Raw genomic sequence first — 5,811 nt, forward strand, 5'->3', positions numbered from 1 at the left:
ATAAATTGCAGCAAGATATTTTTCGTATTTTTGGTGTATAGATCTGAAAATATGTGATGGAAAATAGACTCGGGGGCCATAGGTTTCACTAGAGGCTTCTCTCTTGAAGGCAAATAATACGGTGGGTGAAAAAATTACTGTCGAGCAATTGATAGAAAAGAGCAAGTTATGACAATATCCAAGGCAATGATTATGAATATAGGCATCATGTCTGTGTCAAGTAGACTGACTCCTGCCCGCATCTACTACTATTACTCCACACATCAACCGCTATCCAGCATGCATCTAGAGTATTAAGTTCATAAGAACAGAGTAACGCCTAAATCAAGATGACATGATGTAGAGGGAAACCTCATCTTTTTACCCTTGATGGCAACAATACAAATACGTGCCTTGCTACCCCTACTTTGTCACTTGGTGAGGACACCGCAAGATTGGATCCAAAACTAAGCACCTCTCCCATTGCAAGAAAAACTAATCTAGTTGGCCAAAACGAACCGATAATTCGAGGAGAAATACAAAGATATCAAGTCATGCATATAAGAATTGAGAGAAGGTTCAAACAATATTCATAGATAATTTGATCATAAATCCACAATTCATCGATCTCGACAAACACACCGCAAAAGAAGATTACATCAGATAGATCTCCAAGAACATCGAGGAGAACATTGTATTGAAGATCAAAGAGAGAGAGAGAGAGGAAGCCATCTAGCTACTAGCTATGGACCCATAGGCCTGTGGTAAAATACTCACGCTTCATCGGAGGGGCAATAGAGTTTATGTAGATGCCCTCCATGATCAAATCCCCCTCCGACATGATGTCCTCTGTGATCGAATCTACCACCGGCTTGTGGTGCCCTTGGGACTCTTCTGACTTCATCTCTAAGTTTCGTGAGTGTCTTCTGGTCCAAGAAAAATCATCACAAAAGTTTTATTCCATTTGGACTCCGTTTTGTATTCCTTTTCTGTAGAATTCAAAAACAATGAAAAAACAAAAACTGGCACTGGGCTCTACCTTAATAACTTAGTCCCAAAAATAATATAAAATAGAATAATAATGCATATAAAACATCCAAAGTAGATAATATAATAGCTTGGAACAATGAATTTTTTTAGATATGTCAGAGACGTACTAGAGTTAACCTCCACAGCCATGGCCTTGCCTCCGCTCCGAGCCATCATCGTCTTCACCACAGTCGACCAGCCGCGGCACTCCTCTACCTACAGTCGCCAATGCCATAAGGCTCCAAATCTACACCTCGTGCCCCATGCGCCGGCCCTACTCCAAGCCTCCGTCTCCATAGCCTTGGGCCGGCGATACCTCTGCCGCTGTGGTGAATAGTCGCCATTGTCGACCCGCCCCGGTCTCGCGCCCGTTCCAAGCTGCCCATTCCGACGTGCCTAAGCCGCCACTACGGCTCGCCTCCTCTACCATGACTGCGTCAATCCGCCATCATCAAACTGCCCCTGCCTTGCTTCCAAGCCGCCCTCGCATCCTCTCGCCCGCGTGCCAGCTTGCTGCCGCCGCTCCCACTGGTTGCTCGCGCCGGCCGTATGCTGGCCTCTCACACCGCAGCGCCCTCGCCCCACCTCTGGGTCCGTCTACACACCGGCGTCACGCTCTCCTACTACAACTCATTGCCAGGGCAGTAAAGGCCGAAGTAGAGGAGTTGAAGGCTGCCAGAAGAAAAGAAATGTGCTGATTCTGAATTTTTTTACAGGAGCAAAAGAGATTGAATGAAGTCTTACAAGTTAGCATTGAGGGTCATACCAAACGGAGTCCAAACGCAACAAAACTTTGTGGAGAATTTTTCTGGGCCATAAGACACATGATGGGCCAAAGAAGTACCAGAGGGGTGCCTTGAGGGGGGCACAACCCACCTGGCACGCCTGGAGGCCCAAGTGTGCCCTGGTGGGTTGTTCCCACCTCGGTGGCCTCCTGACCACCTCTTTGCTCTATAAATACACCAATGTTCCAGAAACCCTAGGGGATTCGACGATAAACAAATCCAGCCGCCGCAAGTTCCGGAAGCCACATATCCAATCTAGACACCATCACGGAGGGGTTCATCATACTCATTGGTGCCTCTCCGATGATGCGTGAGTAGTTCATTGTATGATTCCTATCTCTCTTTTGATTCTCAATACAATGTTCTCCTGGAGATCTATTTGATGTAACTCTTTTTGTGGTGTGTTTGTTGGGATCCGATGAACTTTGAGTTTATGATCAGATCTATGTTCTTATCCATGAAAGTTATTTGAGTCTTTTGATCTCTTTTATGCATGATTACTTATAGCCTCATATTTCTTCTCCGAATCTTTGGTTTAGTTAGGCCGACTAGATCGATTTTTCTTGCCATGGGAAGAGGTGGTTTGTAATGGGTTGTATCTTACAGTGCTCAATCCCGGTGACAAAAGGGGAAATGACACGTATGTGAAAGTGCTAGTTATCGACTAGAGGGGTGAGTAGGCAATTTTTAGGAAAGTCTTCAAAACACGAGGTCTGTGAAGACAAACAGATGAAATGAACCTATTGATATGCAGCCGAAGATAGACTACTATAGACAAGCCATAGTCAAGTAAGCAATAGAGTGAAAGAACAAAGACTATCAGCAGCTAGGTAGTATGGATCAAAATGAAAGACAGTATGAAGCCAAGCAGGTGATAGTCTTCACACAGTGAAGTGAATCATATCAGACAGGCAAGTAATGACTTTATGAAGACAAACTGAAAGGTAAAGTAAGTTGGGGATAGAACCAGTTGCTTGGTAAAGATAGGGATTTGGTAGACCAGTTCCAGTTGCTGTGACACCTATATGTCTAGTTAGGGAGGCTGAGATTGAACTCAGAAGACTGCATCTTCACATTATTCCCCTTGAGCTACGGACACCCAGTCCTCGGCCAATCACTCTGGTAAGTATTCAAGGTAGACTTCCAAACCTCCACAGACTTCGTTCACCGGCGATCCACAATGGTTGTTAGATGCTCACAACACGACGCCTATCCGGCTGGAGGATTCACAGTCCTCAAGTGTAACAAGTCTTCAGGTCACATGGACACTCTTTGGCTCTGGGTGTTTTGGGCTTTGTCCTCTCAAGGATCTCTCTCTAAAAGGCTTCGGAGGTGGGTTGCTCTCAAATGACAAAAGTCGTGCACTAACTCTGAGTAGCCACCAATTTATGGTGTAGGGGCGGCTATTTATAGCCTAGAGGCAACCCGACATGATATGTCCGAAATGACCCTGGGTCACTAAGGAACCGACATGTGTCCAACGGTCAGATTTCAAACACACGCGGCAGTTGACTTAGGCTACAAGTAAAGTTGACTCATATAGCTCTGGATAAGATTTGCTCTCATTGTCTTCGCTCGAAGACATAGCATTTTGGTTGAGCATCACATCAGTTACTCTAACTTTGTTCACCTGGACCCCACTTAATAGTATGGTGGTTCCTATGGCTCAACAAAGAAGAAAAGGAAACTACAAAACAACTATGCCTTCATACTCCATAGTCTTCAAGTGAATGTCTTCATGAACCACCATTGTCTTCAATGTCTTCACACATTTTTAGGGGTCATCTCTGGTAGGTAAACCGAATCAATTTGGGACTACTACCTGTGTTGTCCTACAATTCTCACAAACACATTAGTCCCTCAACCAAGTTTGTCGTCAATACTCCAAAACCAACAAGGGGTGGCACTAGATGCACTTACAATATGTATCGTTGCTATCAAGGATAAAAAGATGGGGTCTACATCATGCCATCCTTCTTATTCCATTACTCTGTTTCTCCATGAACTTAATACACTAGACGCATTATGGACGGCGGTCGATGTGTGGAGTAATAGTAGTAGATGCAGGCATGAGTCGGTCTACTAATCATGGACGTGATGCCTATATAATGATCATTGCCTGGATATCGTCATGATTATTTGAAGTTCTATCAATTGCCCAACAGTAATTTCTTTATCCACCGTATGCTATTTTTCTCGACAGAAGCCACTAGTGAAATCTACGGCCCCCGGGTCTCTTCTCTATTATATTTGCCTTCGAGATATATTTTTATTTGCTTTTATTTTCAGATCTCTTAATCAAGAAATCCAAAAGTACATTTCTGCAATTTATTGTTATTTATTTTATCTCACATTCTCGTGAGATCCATTTATCCAATCTACTACAATTTTATCTATCTTTTTACCCGGGATGGATTGACAACCCCTCTTTACGTCGTGTTGCAAGTATTTGTTCTCTGTGTGCAGGTACCGTTTATGTAGTGTTGTGTGGTTCTCCAACTGGTTCGATAACCTTGGTCTCATCACGGAGGGAAATACCTACCATAGTTGTGCTGCATCATCCCTTAATCTTTGGGGCAATACTAACGTAGTTCCATCCGCATCAATGTGAAGTTCAAACATAGGCATCATGTCTTATTGGCGAAAAATAAGGTTACCAAAGAAGACTAGTCTCCATGATGCATTGTCTAAACATGGGTATATCGTTCAATTTGTCACTTGGGGGCTTCCAACTCACCAAGTTTAGCTTTCTCAACCTCTTGACCTGGCAAAAAAGGCCACATATTATTCGTTAAACCTTCCTATCTGCCTGATGCGACTCCGAAAAGGTGACCCCCGTACTCCTGACAGTCAATCTTAATGACCCTGAACTTGTAAAAGTTAAAACGGCGGCTTGAGTCACGTGAGAGCCGACTTCCAAAAAGTGAGGATAAACCAAGGCTGTCATGCCAGCTTCACTGATGCAAGACTCGAGCCTCAAAAGCTGGTCTTTTTATACTCTATTATCATACACATACATCATCATACAATGCATCATACATTGCATCATCATTGCATAATCATACCATGCATCATATATGCATGGATATAATGGTTTATGTTGCAGGAGCCAGTTTTCAAACCTGGTTACAATATTTAAATATTTAATAGCCAACATGGCTGGATTTTTGTTATGGTTATCATAACCAGTATTGGATGATTGAGGTTTTCAAATCTGCTTCAGAGAAATGGCTATTATTCCCTCATCCTAAAATACTAGCTTACATCAAGGAGCATGGTTCAACATTGATATGCAAGTCATTCAGCAACATCATCATGATGGTGGATATGATATTATTCTACAATGGAAGGAAAAGTCCCGAGTCGCCGCCGACACATGACCTGGCACTTGGGGGCTATATTATTCAAATCAAGATTATATCAAGCATGCAAGTCCCATGTCACTACAAGCATGCCCCACGGCACTTGGGGGCTATTGCATGGTCATTTCAACTAGTCTTATTGAAGACCCGACCCATCACATGATGATGAACCGACGCTTGGAAGCTACCAATTTCTCCTATCAAAATTCAAAGTACACAAAACTAAATCCACTATATTAATAGTGACCCGAAACTTGGGGGCTACATCATATGCTGTTATTTTCAAAGGAGTACATGTAAGTCCCAAGTCGTTGCAAGCAGACGACCCGTCACTTGGGGGCTGTAGAATTCAGTTGTTTACCCAGATTAGACGATCCAAATTGAAGACCTGACCCATCATATACTGATGAGCTAGCCTTTGGGGGCTGCAGATGTGAAGTACAGAATATTCAGTTTATGACTGGTGACTTAGATGAACAACCCGAATTTCTCCATGGTTAAAGCATTTATATTGAAGCAAGGCTTAAGCAATCATTATGTTACCTTCTTAAGACTTGGGGGCCATAGGTGATATGTATATTAAGGAGGTACACCTTCAAGTTCCTAGTTTTGAGCAAACCAGCTATATTTATGAAAGCAAGCACCAAGTCATCACA

The sequence above is a fragment of the Triticum dicoccoides genome, chromosome 2A (genome assembly GCF_002162155.2).
Source record: "Triticum dicoccoides isolate Atlit2015 ecotype Zavitan chromosome 2A, WEW_v2.0, whole genome shotgun sequence".
NCBI classification, from domain to species: domain Eukaryota; kingdom Viridiplantae; phylum Streptophyta; class Magnoliopsida; order Poales; family Poaceae; genus Triticum; species Triticum dicoccoides.